The sequence below is a fragment of the Rhinoraja longicauda genome, unplaced genomic scaffold, assembly GCF_053455715.1.
Source record: "Rhinoraja longicauda isolate Sanriku21f unplaced genomic scaffold, sRhiLon1.1 Scf000274, whole genome shotgun sequence".
Lineage (NCBI taxonomy): Eukaryota > Metazoa > Chordata > Chondrichthyes > Rajiformes > Arhynchobatidae > Rhinoraja > Rhinoraja longicauda.
Genome location: NW_027601492.1, coordinates 1 through 14,449, shown reverse-complemented (window position 1 = coordinate 14,449; position 14,449 = coordinate 1). Strand labels below are relative to the sequence as shown.

General features: G+C 46.0%; 1 protein-coding gene across 1 annotated transcript in view; it reads right to left on the bottom strand.

The window, feature by feature from the left end:
* Positions 1 to 12,331, bottom strand: part of LOC144590726 (methyltransferase-like protein 27) — a 127,989-nt gene extending 115,658 nt beyond the window's left edge. The window contains exons 1-2 of the mRNA XM_078395157.1: positions 12,174 to 12,331; positions 11,070 to 11,162 (exon numbers count right to left, since the gene is read on the bottom strand). The gene's annotated coding sequence lies outside the window, so the exon portion shown is untranslated. The remainder of the gene's footprint in view (positions 1 to 11,069; positions 11,163 to 12,173) is intronic.
* Positions 12,332 to 14,449: the final 2,118 nt, after the last annotated feature.

Here is a 14,449-nt window from a genome sequence, read left to right as displayed (position 1 = left end):
AAGGAAAGAAAGATTCTCCATTCATCGAACCTACTTTCTTCAAACCTATTGCTTTTATCAGCAGCATTGGTGATAACTGTCTGATGGGGGTCCAGGTGTGATAATACTTCATCAGTGCAATGTCATGAGCAAACATGGAAACACCTGCGCCTTTGCTTTGGCCTCTATATAACTTTAGTGGTGACAATGCTTCTCTAGAGTATTAGACCAGTAAACCAACCTTAAACTCTATTTGTTGTTTCAAATCAACCACACAAAAGATCCCAAGGCTTGAACTGATGCCCATTATGTTTGACTGTGTATTAAGGTTATCGGTAACTAGGTGGCTAAATAAATTGTTACTGTTAACGCGAACAATCGATTGCTTTATTAACCGAGCAAAGTTTAAAGACGCTGCAGTATCCAAACAATTTACCCGGGGTTGGGGAGTTCTAAAACGAGAGGGCTTAGGTTTAAGGTGAGTGGGGAAAGATTTATAATAGACCTGAGGGGTAACTATTTCACACAGAGGGTGGTACATATATGGAATTTGCTGCCAAAGGGAATGGTGGGAGTGGATACAATTATGATATTTAAAAGACACTTGGACAGGTATATCGATAGGAAAGCTTTGGAGGGAAATGGGCCACACATGGGTAAGTAGGACTAACTCAGTTAGGCAACTTTGTTGTCCTGGATGAGCTGGGTCGAAGGGTGCGTTTCTATACTGTACAGCTCTATGACTCTAAAAGCAGAATGAGAGCATATTTGACATAATTTGCTCGTGGTGTTGCCATCCTCCGACCTGACGCCTGTTGCATTCACGGTCCAACGTTTGCTGCTCACTGCTGCATTTGAAGAAGTCACCTCAACTCCACACTGAGAGAACACTCAACCCTAAGGGAGAGAGGGACCCAGAAAGGGACCCATTGTATGCTTCCCAAAGTCAAGTCTGAAAATTTGCCTGTGCAATGCACGATAAGGTGCACAACAAATTATTGACCAATTTATTGTTTTGGAAGTTTACGTATGTTTCATAGCAAACTAATATATTAAAATAATAATAATTATTAGAATCATTATTGTTCTTATTATTTTGATTATTAATATCAATATTAAACTCAATTAATATAGTGGGGAGTTTATTGCATGTGCTCCAACTCTGATGTTGATATTTCTTTTAAGTGACATTCAACATCACATCGATGGTAATCTGATGCAATTTATACAGGAAAACAATTCTTAAGGCTGAAGGCTACAGATTTATAAAGCAGGTTTATATATCGAGTGTCACACATTTCTCTCCCGCAGGACCGAGTGGATTCTGAATCTGAGAAACAGAGTCCAAATAGACCATGCTAAACTGGGATATAAGAAAATAACTGCAGATGCTGGTACAAATCGATTTATTCACAAAATGCTGGAGTAACTCAGCAGGTCAGGCAGCATCTCGGGAGAGAAGGAATGGGTGACGTTTCGGGTCAAGACCCTTCTTCAGACTGAAGAAGGGTCTTGACCCGAAACGTCACCCATTCCTTCTCTCCCGAGATGCTGCCTGACCTGCTGAGTTACTCCAGCATTTTGTGAATAAATGCTAAACTGGGATCTGAGCCACGCACCCCCAGTGGTTTCAACAGGTTCTCCCTCAGGTTTCAGAGGCCATGAACAGCTGAAATGTTCCATCCAAGATTCCACCGTCAATCTGATGCAAAATACATAGATACATAGACAATAGGTGCAAGAGTAGGCCATTCGGCCCTTCGAGCCAGCACCGCCATTCAATGTGATCATGGCTGATCATCAACAATCATTACTCCGTTCCTCCCCATACCTCTTGATTCCACAAGCCCGCAGAGTTCTATCTAACTCTCTTTTGAATGCATCCAGTGAATCGGCCTCCACTGCTTTCCGAGGCAGAGAATTCCACAAATTCACAACGCTCTGTGTGAAAAAGCTTTCCCTCATCTCAGTTTTAAATGGCCTACCCCTTATTCTTAAGCTGTAGCCCCTGGTTCTGGACTTCCCCAACATCGGGAACATGGTTCCTGCATCTAGCGTGCCCGAACCCTTAATAATTTTATATGTTTCTATAAGATCCCCTCTCAGCCTTCTAAATTCCAGTGAATACAAGCCCAGTCGCTCCATACTTTCATCATATGACAGTCCCGCCATCCCGGGAATTAACCTCCCTGTGCAAAGTGTTCTGGTCAGAGGTCACAATACAATACAATACAATACAATATATCTTTATTGTCATTGTACCCAGGGGTACAACGAGATTGGGAATGCGCCTCCCATACGATGCAATAATTTAGGTAATTTAGACAGCAGCAACCCAACGAAACGAAACAGTTGTAACAGTTTTGGACAGGGTAAAGTGCAAGTTGATCTATGCGTTGTGGCCATCCGGCTCAGCAGGACCGGTTCATAGCAGCTATGGCCCTGGGGATGAATCTGTTCCTGAGTCTGGAGGTGCGGGCATAGAAGGCCTTGTATCGTCTGCCCGATGGAAGGAGTTCGAACAGACTGTTGCAGGGGTGTGAAGAGTCTTTGTGGATGCTGGTGGCTTTTCTGAGGCATCGTGTGTTGTAGATGCCCTCCAAGTCTGGTAGCTGTGTTCCGAAGGCCCTCTGAGCTCTATGGACTACCCGCTGTAGAGCTTTCCTTTCTGCCTCCGTGCAGCTGAGGTACCACACAGGGATGCCATGCGTTAGGATGCTCTCTATGGTGCAGCGGTAGAAGGTCGTCAGCAGCTGTTGGGGTAGACCAGACTTTTTCAGTGTTCTTAAGTAGAACAGTCTTTGTTGTGCCTTCTTGACCAGCGCAGCAGTGTTATTGGACCATGTTAAGTCCTCCGAAATGTGAGTGCCCAGAAACTTGAAGCTGGACACTCTCTCCACACTGTCCCCGTTGATAGAGATCGGGGCATATTCCCCGTTATGTGACCTACGGAAGTTGATGATCAGCTCCTTGGTCTTGGTGGTATTTAGGGACAGGTTGTTATCCGAGCACCAGTCCGCCAGGTTCTGCACCTCCGCTCTATAGTTTGTTTCATCCCCGTTGGTGATCAGCCCGATCACCGTTGTGTCATCTGCAAACTTGACAATGGTGTTGGTGTCGAATGCAGGAACACAGTCGTGTGTGAAGAGGGAGTAGAGCATGGGGCTCAGAACACAGCCCTGTGGTGTGCCGGTACTCAGGGTGATAGTGGAGGACAGGTGCGGGCCCATTCTCACTGCCTGCGGTCGTTCCAGCAGGAAGTCCAGGATCCAGTCACATAATGACGAGCTGAGGCCTAGCTGGTGGAGTTTGGTGATGAGCTTGGTGGGGATGACCGTGTTGAAGGCGGAGCTATAGTCTATGAATAGCATCCTCACGTATGTGCCCTGTCTCTCTAGGTGAGTCAGGACAGTGTGAAGAGCCAGAGAGATGGCGTCCTCTGTGGATCTATTTGCCCTGTATGCAAATTGATGTGGGTCCAGTGAGTCAGGGATGCTGGATTTGATGTGTGAGAGGACCAGCCTCTCAAAGCACTTCATGACTATCGGCGTTAGGGCAACCGGGCGGTAGTCGTTCAGGTTGGAGATCTTTGCTTTTTTCGGCACCGGAACTATGATAGCCGACTTCAGGCACTTGGGGACTGTAGCCAGAGATAATGACAGGTTAAAGATCCTGGTGAATACCTCAGCCAGCTGTTCAGCACAGTCCTTCAGTACCCTTCCTTGAACTCCATCCGGTCCTGCAGCCTTGCGTGGGTTGACCCTTTGCAGAGCGCGTTGTATCTCCTGTGTGCTCAGTTGCAAGACCTGTCCCACCGCCTTGGCTGGGGTTCTTTCACTCAAGGTGGTTTTGCCAGTTTCAAAGCGGGCAAAGAAGGTGTTAAGCTCGTTGGTCAGTGCCATATCGCTGTGGGGGCAGGCAGGGCTGCTCTTGTAGCCAGTGATGTCCCTGACACCCTGCCACATGCTTCTGGTGTCCGTGGTGTTGAAGTGGTCTTCCACCCGTTGCCTATGGGTGTCTTTGGCCCTTTTAATACTTTGCTCAGGTGTGATCTGGCAACACTGTATGCTGATGTGTCACTAGATTTAAAGGCATTGTTACGTGCCCTCAGCAGGTTCTGTACCTCCTTGTTCATCCAGGGTTTGGGAACATCTTTATCTCCTTGTCCTCCGAGACATTCTCCACACAGCAGTTGATGTAGGAGAGCACAGTGGATGCGTATTCCTCCAAGTCTACCTCTGAACCTTAGGTGGCCTGTTGTGCAAACAGGTCCCAGTCGGTGCGATCAAAGCAGTCCTGGAGTTGTAGGGTGGCATCCTCGGGCCATATTTTGACCGTCTTTATTGTGGGTTTGGTCTTGCGGATGAGGGGTTTGTATGCGGGCAAGGGAAGATGTAGGATGCTTGAGGGAGAGCAGCCTGCTTGTTGCTTTTACAGAACGTGTAGATTTTCTTACAATGATGCAGAAGGAAGCCCCATTTGAGACAATCACAACAAACCATCGCCTCTCTTTCTCACTTCCCTGTATTCCTCCAACTTATTTATGACACTCTCCCCTTTAATTCTTATTAACCTACATTGAGGTAAATTACAGTAGCCCAGTAACCCTTCGACGTGAGATTTGGGATGTGAGAAACTGAAGCAGCTGGTGGGAAACCAATATGGTCTGTAGAAATATAAGAAAATAACTGCAGATGCTGGTACAAATCGAAGGTATTTATTCACAAAATGCTGGAGTAACTCAGCAGGTCAGGCAGCATCTCGGGAGAGAAAGAATGGGCGACGTTTCGGGTCGAGACCCTTCTTCAGACTGAAAGGTCCCCTCTGTAGAAAGGTCTCACCCGAAACATAAGTCTCAAGAAGGTTCTCGACCCGAAACGTCACCTATTTCTTTTCTCCAGAGATGCTGCCAAGTTACTCCAGCTTTTGTGTCTATCTTTGGATCCTGAAACTGTGAGGCAGCAGCACTAACTCATGTTTATGCAATCTCTTTTATGTCCTGCATAACTGCATGGAATCACGTTTGTTCATGTTGTAGGGTAAACAATAGTGAGGGCTAATAATTAGTAAATAGGGATGTGGATTGTGCTAATGTGGTGGCAGGAAACCGCATTCAAAGCCTAACAGGAATTTCATTGATTATGCATGAGTGCACCCATCATTGCAACAGTAATTTGGATCTACTGCTAATGAATTTAGACTTGTGGATAATCATCTCATGCTGTTTGTCACCTAATTAAGTGTTTCTGAGTTCCATTCTGTAATTAAGACCTCGTTTTATTGTTAAACGAGTCCCTGAGCAAAACCTTCTTAACAAAAACGCTTCATTGTTAGTCGTTTCTATACTTAAGACCCCGATTTACTGTTAGTCAAGTTTCTGAGTAATCTTGTCATCTGAGAATATAAAAAATGTATCAAAGACACACTTGACAGGTCAGCTTTGGCTGGCCTCCTGGTGCGACCAGTTTAATAAATCGTCCGTTACTTCAAACACCAACTCTGTGTGGCCTTCTATTTTGCTCCTACAGTTCATAGAGAGGCCCAGGAGCCGTTGGAGAGGTGGGAGCGACTGGTACAGCGTCCGCGCGGTGAGTTTAAAATCGAGCGCGAGGCTTTTGTTCCACAGAGGCCCAGGAGCCGTTGGAGAGGTGGGAGCGTACCACTCTCTACAACGTTCCATTAGCGCGTCACACTTGAAAAAGTAACGCGGACTGGAGGGAGCAGCTGATTGGTGAGTAACCCCAGGTTTGTATTTCTGCCTTCTGATAGCACTTTGAGTTAAGGGTTCTGGGTTTTTTAGTTAAAGGTACAGCTTAAAAGGATTATGATTTTTAAATAGGGAGTGTGCTGATTTGATTTAATTTAAGGGGATTGATTTAATACAAAGGGTAAGCCATGTCAGCTGAGATCGGCCCCGTGGTTTGCTCATCCTGTAGCATGTGGGAATTCAGGGATACTGACGGTGTCCCTAATGACTACGTGTGCAGAAAATGTGTCCAGCTGCAGATCCTGGTAGACCGCATTGAAAGGTTGGAGCTGCGGTTGGATTCATTCTGGAGCATCCGCGATGCTGAGAAAGTCGTGAATAGCAAATTTAGGGAGTTGGCCACACCACAGGTAAAGGTTAAGCAGACAAAAAGGGAACGGGTGGCCACTAGCCAGCGTAGCATTAAGAAGGTAGTGCAGGAGTCCCTTGCGGTCATCTCCCTCCTCAACAGATATACCATGTTGGATACTGTTGGGGGAGATGGCTCATCAGGGGAAGGCAGCAGCAGCCAAGTTCATGGCACCGTGGGTGGCTCTGCAGCACAGGAGGGGAGGAAAAAGAGTGGAAGGGCTATAGTGATAGGGGATTCGATTGTAAGGGGAATAGATAGGCGTTTCTGCGGTCGCAAACGAGACTCCAGGATGGTATGTTGCCTCCCTGGTGCAAGGGTCAGGGATGTCTCAGAGCGGCTGCAGAACATTCTGGAGGGGGAGGGTGAGCAGCCAGTTGTTGTGGTGCACGTTGGCACCAACGATTTAGGTAAAAAACGGGATGAGGTCCTACAAGGTGAATTTAGAGAGCTAGGAGATAAACTAAAAAGTAGGACCTCAAAGGTAATAATCTCTGGATTACTACCAGTGCCAAGTGCTAGTCAGAGTAGGAAAAGGAGGATATTTCAGATGAATACGTGGCTTGAAAAATGGTGCAAGGAGGAGGGATTCAAATTTTTAGGACATTGGAACCAGTTCTGGGAGAGGTGGGACCAGTACAAACAGGACAGTCTGCACCTGAGCTGGAATGGAACCAATGTCTTAGGGGGAGTGTTTGCTAGTGCTGTCGGGGAGGATTTAAACTAATGTGGCAGGGGGATGGGAGCAGGAGCAGAGAGACAGAGGGGTGTAAAATGAGGGTAGAAGCAACAGTAGCAAGGTGAAAAGTAAAAGTGGTAGGCAGACAAATCCAGGGCAAAAATCAAAAAGGGCCACTTTTCAACATAATTGTATAAGGGGTAAGAGAGTTGTAAAAACAAGCCTGAAGGCTTTGTGTCTCAATGCAAGGAGTATACGTAATAAGGTGGATGAATTAAATGTGGAGATAGTTATTAATGATTATGATATAGTTGGGATTACGGAGACATGGCTCCAGGGTGACCAAGGCTGGGAGCTCAACATCCAGGGATATTCTATATTCAGGCGGGATAGACAGAAAGGAAAAGGAGGTGGGGTAGCGTTACTGGTTAGAGAGGAGATTAAAGCAGTGGAAAGGAAGGACATTAGCTTGGAGGAAGTGGAATCGATATGGGTAGAGCTACGAAACACTAAGGGGCAGAAAACGCTAGTGGGAGTTGTGTACAGGCCACCTAACAGCAGTAGTGAGGTTGGGGATGGCATCAAGCAGGAAATTAGAAATGCATGCACTAAAGGTGCAGCAGTTATAATGGGTGACTTCAATCTACATATAGATTGGGTGAACCAAACTGGCAGGGGTGCTGAGGAAGAGGATTTCTTGGAATGTTTGAGAGATGGTTTTCTAAACCAACATGTCGAGGAACCAACGAGAGAACAGACCATTCTAGACTGGGTATTGAGTAATGAGGAAGGGTTAGTTAGCAGTCTTGTTGTGCGAGGCCCCTTGGGCAAGAGTGATCATAATATGGTAGAGTTCTTCATTAGGATGGAGAGTGACAAAGTCGATACAGAAACAAGTGTTCTGAACTTAAAGAAAGGTAACTTTGAGGGTATGAGGCGTGAATTGTCCAAGATAGACTGGCGATTGATGCTGAAAGGGTTGACGGTGGACATGCAATGGAAGGCATTTAGAGGTCGCATGGATGAACTACAACAAGTGTTCATCCCAGTTTGGCAAAAGAACAAACCAGGAAAGGTAGTGCATCCGTGGCTAACAAGGGAAATCAAGGATAGTATTAAAACAAAAGATGAAGCATACAGATTAGCCAGAAAAAGTAGCATACCAGAGGACTGGGAGAAATTCAGAGTCCAGCAGAGGAGGACAAAGGGCTTAATTAGGAAAGGGAAAATAGACTATGAGGGAAAACTGGCAAGGAACATAAAAACAGACTGCAAAAGCTTTTATAGATATGTCAAGAGAAAAAGATTAGTTAAGGCAAATGTAGGTCCCTTGCAGTCGGAAACAGGTGAATTGATCATAGGGAACAAGGAGATGGCAGACCAATTGAACAAATACTTTGGTTCTGTCTTCACTAAGGAAGACATAAACCGTCTGCCGGAAATAGCAGGGGACCGGTGGTCTAATGAGATGGAGGAACTGAGGGAAATCCAGGTTAGTCGGGAAGTGGTGTTAGGTAAATTAAATGGATTAAAGGCAGATAAATCCCCAGGGCCAGATAGGCTGCATCCCAGAGTGCTTAAGGAAGTAGCCTCAGAAATAGTGGATGCATTAGTGATAATTTTTCAAAACTCTTTAGATTCTGGAGTAGTTCCTGAGGACTGGAAGGTAGCTAATGTAACCCCACTTTTTAAAAAGGGAGGGAGAGAGAAAACGGGGAATTATAGACCAGTTAGCCTAACATCGGTAGTGGGGAAAATGCTAGAGTCAGTTATTAAAGATGTGATAGCATCACATTTGGAAAGTGGTGAAATCATCGGACAAAGTCAGCATGGATTTACCAAAGGCAAATCATGTCTGACGAATCTTATAGAATTTTTCGAGGATGTAACTAGTAGAGTGGATAAGGGAGAACCAGTCGATGTGTTATATCTGGACTTTCAGAAGGCCTTCGACAAGGTCCCACATAGGAGATTGGTGTACAAACTTAAAGCACACGGTATTGAGGGTTCAGTTTTGAGGTGGATAGAAAATTGGTTGGCGGACAGGAAGCAAAGAGTAGGAATAAACGGGTCCTTTTCGGAATGGCAGGCAGTGACTAGTGGGGTACCGCAAGGCTCAGTGCTGGGACCCCAGTTATTTACAGTGTATATTAATGATTTGGACGAGGGAATTGAATGCAACATCTCTAAGTTTGCGGATGACACGAAGCTGGGTGGCAGTGTTAGCTGCGAGGAGGATGCTAGGAGGCTGCAGAGTGACTTGGATAGATTAGGCGAGTGGGCAAATGCATGGCAGATGCAATATAATGTGGATAAATGTGAGGTTATCCACTTTGGCGGCAAGAACAGGAAAGTAGAGTATTACCTGAATGGTGACCGATTGGGAGAAGGGGAGATGCAACGTGACCTGGGTGTCATGGTGCACCAGTCATTGAAAGCAAGCATGCAGGTGCAGCAGGCAGTGAAGAAAGCGAATGGTATGTTGGCATTCATAGCAAGACGATTTGAGTTTAGGAGCAGGGAGGTTCTGCTGCAGTTGTACGGGGCCTTGGTGAGACCGCACCTGGAGTATTGTGTGCAGTTTTGGTCTCCTAACCTGAGGAAAGACGTTCTTGCCTTAGAGGGAGTACAGAGAAGGTTCACCAGATTAATCCCTGGGATGGCGGGACTTGCATATGAGGAAAGACTGGATAGACTGGGCTTGTACTCGCTGGAATTTAGAAGACTGAGGGGGGATCTTATAGAAACATATAAAATTCTTAAGGGGTTGGAGAGGCTAGATGCGGGAAGATTGTTCCCGATGTTGGGGGAGTCCAGAACCAGGGGTCACAGCTTAAGGATAAGGGGGAAGTCTTTTAGGACCGAGATGAGAAAACATTTCTTCACACAGAGAGTGGTGAGTCTGTGGAATTCTCTGCCACAGAAGGTAGTTGAGGCCAGTTCATTGGCTATATTTAAGAGGGAGTTAGATGTGGCCCTTTTTGCTAAAGGGATCAGGGGGTATGGAGAGAAGGCAGGTACAGGCTACTGAGCTGGATGATCAGCCATGATCATATTGAATGGCGGTGCAGGCTCGAAGGGCCGAATGGCCTACTCCTGCACCTATTTTCTATGTTTCTATGTTTCTATGTTACAATACAGCTCAACATGGAGTGAAATAAAAAGGAATTGCAGATGTTGGTTTGTACCAAAGATAGACACAAAATTATAGAATACCTCAGCGGGTCAAACAGCATTTCTGGAGAAAATGGACAGGTGACTTTTCAAGTCGGGACCTTTCTTCAGACTTCTTCAGATAGAAGATTGTTCCCGATGTTGGGGAAGTCCAGAACAAGGGGTCACAGTTTAAGGATAAGGGGGAAGTCTTTTAGGACCGAGATGAGAAAGTTTTTTTTCACACAGAGAGTGGTGAATCTGTGGAATTCTCTGCCACAGAAGGTAGTTGAGGCCAGTTCATTGGCTACATTTAAGAGGGAGTTAGATGTGGCCCTTGTGGCTAAAGGGATCAGGGGGTATGGAGAGAAGGCAGGTACGGGATAATGAGTTGGATGATCAGCCGAAGGGCCGAATGGCTTACTCCTGCACCTATTTTCTATGTTTCTATGTTTCTAAGAAGGGTCCTGACCCGAAATGTTTGTTTGTTTTATGTGCATGTATGTCTGTGTGTGTGTATGTATATGTGTGTAAAAATATATATATACACACACACAGAACTTTTTTTTCTCGTTTATTCCCTTGTTTACAGTGTAATGTTTACATATTCTGTTTTGTTGCATGGAAGAATTACATTGCTTTATCTGGGACATATGACAATAAAACACTCTTGACTCTCTAGACTCTTGACCTGCTGAGTTATTTCAGCATTTTGTGTCCATCTTCAGTGTGGAGTGCTCCTGCTGTAACTCCAGCACCCTAGAGTGCAGCTCAGTTAGAGTGATCCTTCTGTAACACCAGATCCCTTTTGTATGGGTCAGTGTGAAGTGACCTTGCCATTTTGCTCTACCAGTTAAACATGGCCTGTATGTTTTATTTGGGTTGTGTGCTCCTTCCTTTGGCTGTTCTAATGATACCACTTCATTTGTGGGACCTTTCTACTGAGTAGAAACAAGGAATTGCAGGTGATTGTTAACATTCTGAAGGAGTACTGGATTAGCTCAGCGGGTCAGGCAGCATTTCTGGAGAACATGGAGATGTGACGTTTTGGGTCAAGTCCTCAAACATCACATATCCATGTTCTCCAGAGATACTCCCTGATCTGCTGAGTTACTTCTGCCCTTTCTGAACTTTGTACTGACCTGTTTTGGTGATTCTCAGCAATTCTGGAAGGATTTCCCATGGCAGATGTTGCTGGAGTATTCCACCAACAACCATCACAACATCGTAGGTACCTGCAGGATATTTCAACAACAAGCAGATATGCAACACAGATATTCACACACATCTGAAAGAGATGCATATGCTCTTAGAGATTAAATTAAATGAAACACCTGACCTGTTGAGCGAAGGTCCATGACAGAAAGGTCAGACTGGGAATGGGAAGGGGAGTTGAAGTGCTCGGCCACTGGGAGATCAGTTTGGTCAATGCGGACCGAGCGCAGGTGTTGAGCGAAGCGATCGCCGAGCCTGCGCTTGGTTTCGCCAATGTAAATAAGTTGACATCTAGAGCAGCGGATGCAATAGATGAGGTTGGAGGAGGTGCAGGTGAACCTTTGTCTCACCTGGGAAGACTAGATGTCAACTTATTTACATCGGCGAAACCAAGCGCAGGCTCGGCGATCGCTTCGCTCAACACCTGCGCTCGGTCCGCATTGACCAAACTGATCTCCCGGTGGCCGAGTACTTCAACTGCCCTTCCCATTCCCAGTCTGACCTTTCTGTCATAGACCTCCTCCAGTGCCATAGTGAGGCCCACCGGAAATTGGAGGATCAGCACCTCATATTTCGCCTGGGAAGCTTGCAGCCCAGTGGTATGAACATCGACTTCTCCAACTTTAGATAGTTCTTCTCTCCCCCTCTTCCCCTCCTCCTTCCCAGACCTCCCTCTATCTTCCTGTCTCCACCTATATCCTTCCTTTGTCCCGCCCCCCTGACATCAGTCTGAAGAAGGGTCTCGACCTGAAACGTCACCCATTCCTTCTCTCCTGAGATGCTGCCTGACCTGCTGAGTTACTCCAGGATTTTGTGAATAAATACCTTCGATATATACCAGCATCTGCAGTTATTTTCTTATACTTCCATTAAAGTTAGATAAGTCTGACTAACCACTAAGCATCTTGTTCCTTGACGACAAGAAGATCTCTTCAATATTGGGCACAAACTCTATGCTCAAAGATTATTCTACAGAATAAATGTGCTTCTCTCCTGGATTTCCATTAAAACAGATGATATCAGCCATTTACCTTCTTTTACGGGCAGCTGTTTATCCGCAGTTATCAGACAGTGCATCAGCTTCTGGTACATTCCTTTGGATTCAGATATCTTCAGCATTTCTTCACTGCCATCCATTCCATGGAAGTTCTTGAAGCCCAGTTTCTGCATCTGAAGGAATCAGAATTTTCTGCATTTCACCTTGCCCAACTTGCCCACACCGGCCAACAAGACCCAGCTACGCTAGTCCGAACTGTGGGGATATGGATTGGTCCATATCGCCCAAACCTATCCTGTCCATAAGGTGTCACCCATAAGATCCATAAGATGCTGGAACGTTGAGCGAAAACAAAAACAGACTACTGGAGGAACTCAGCAGGTCAGGTGGCATCTGTGGAAGGAAATGGATAACTTGCCCCCATTGAACTTATTTCCTCATAACTCAACTCTATCTTATCCAACTTTAGATAGTTCTTCTGTCCCTCCCTTCCCCTCCTCCTTCCCAGATCTCCCTCTATCTTCCTGTCTCCACCTATATCCTTCCTTTGTCCCGCCCCCTGACATCAGTCTGAAGAAGGGTCTCGACCCGAAACGTCACCCATTCCTTCTCTCCCGAGATGCTGCCTGACCTGCTGAGTTACTCCAGCATTTTGTGAATAAATCTATCTTATCCCCTCTAGTCCAACCCTTTCCCACCAACATTCAGAACATCTCATACGTTCACCAGCACTGGAACAACTTCCAATTCCTTGGCCCCCATTACCAGTACAACCGAGATGTTGATGGGAAAGAGGCGGACAATGCTTTGGGCCAGGAACCTCCTCCACACTAATGGAATAAAGGGGAGATTGCTGGTGGAGAGAAGTGAGCGGAAAGGGTGGTGGCAGAGCTGGCAGGTGGATGCAGGTGTGGAGGGGTTGATTGGTAGATGTGTCAGGTGGGGGAGAGAAGGGTGGAGATGGTAACCAATACTGGAGGTGATAATTGGAAGCCACTGGGTGGAATAAATGGAATGCTTATAATTTCATTCCCCATCATTTGGAATAGAAAGGGTAAATGCACAAATGCCTTTTACCCAGAGTAGGGGAATCAAGGACCAGACGACATACGTTTAAGATGAGGGGGGAAAAGACTTAATAGGAACCTGAGGGGTAGCATTGTTACACAAAGAGTAGAACAAACTGAGGGAGGAGGTAGTTGAGGCTGGTACCATCACAACATTAAAACAACATTTGGATAGTTACATGGATCGGATAGGTTTAGGGGGATATGGGCCAAACGCGGACAGGTGGGACTAGTGTAGATGGGGTAAGTTAGTTGGCATGGGCAAGTTGGGCTGAAGGGCCTATTTCCATGCTGTTTGTCTGACACTATGACTATCAGGAAAGCCTGAGAGATCAACAATTTTTCTTTTGATCTTTCTCAGTTTCTTTAAATCAAAGCTCTGGTCATGAGCCTTCCCACTATGCCTGTCTTTTTGTTGAACATTCTTGGCCCAAATGCATGCTGGCACCTCTCCCCAACTCTTTCTCCACTGCATGATGACTGCATTGGGCTGCTTCTTGCACCCATGCAGAACTCGCCAATTTCATCAACTTCACCAGCTCCCCTCTTCTTTACCCGCTCCCCTTTCTTTCCACTCCTTTCCAACTGTACATCACCCATCCCTCCTCAATTCAGGTCTCTCAGTTTCCTATCTTCTCCCTACCCCCTACCCCATTCCCTTCTACTCATTATCTCTCCCTCACGTTCTATGTTGCATTCCCCACCTTCATTTCTTATCTGATTCAAACATTTACAACCTCTTGGCTTCTCCCACTTATCATCTCCAGTGTTGGGCACTACCTCACCTTTCTCCCCTCCATCTGATCTCATCTACCAAATATCCCTCCTCACCTGGGTCCACCTCTCATTTGCCAGCTCTGGGCCCAGCCCTCCCCCTCACCTCTCTACCAGCTCTCACCTCTCGACTCCATCAGTCTGAAGAAAGATCCCGACCTGAAACATCGTCTGTCCTTTTTCCATTCAAGCTTGCAATCTGACCTGCCGAGTTCCTCCAGCAGTCTGTTTTTGTGCCTTACATCTGATGCTATTACCAGAGAAGATCACCGTGGAAACTGCTGAATCGTTATTAAAGCTTAAATGGTTAGAGTCATTGAACTAAAGCAACACACTATTTCTATCCCAGTTTGACCTATTTAATGCTCTCTCGCATTAACTCTGCTTCTCTCTCCACAGACACTGCCTGCATTGCTGAATATTTGCAGCAAGCTCTGTTCTTAGTTCAGAATTCTAGCATCTGAATCAA